This window comes from Diachasma alloeum, unplaced genomic scaffold (assembly GCF_001412515.2).
Source record: "Diachasma alloeum isolate Michigan unplaced genomic scaffold, Dall2.0 Dall_scaffold_00283, whole genome shotgun sequence".
NCBI lineage: Eukaryota > Metazoa > Arthropoda > Insecta > Hymenoptera > Braconidae > Diachasma > Diachasma alloeum.
The window spans coordinates 330,064-330,393 of record NW_021680422.1 but is presented as its reverse complement, the minus strand read 5'-3'; positions in this window follow the sequence as shown (position 1 = coordinate 330,393).

The following is a 330-nucleotide window of genomic DNA, read 5'->3' as shown; positions in this document are numbered from 1 at the left end:
CCCCCCCCCCCCGCCCCCCTAATTGTGAAGAAGGAATAAAAGTAACATCTATCGATCGAGAATTATATTCTCAATAAACGACGGCGGTTGCATTCCCTAATCTCTATTAGGAGAGGAGGAATGAATTTTCAAATAGCGCAGTAACTCCGAACTAGTTCTTCTCATTCAGAAATTAATTTCTCCCCTCCCTAATTGAGATGAAGAAATGAAACCAAAGCCTACCGATTGAGAATTATATTTTTAATAAATGACATCGGTTTCATTTCTTAATCTCACTTAGGAGCGGAGGAGTAAATTTTCAAAAGCGCGGAGAAACCCCGAACGGCTCTC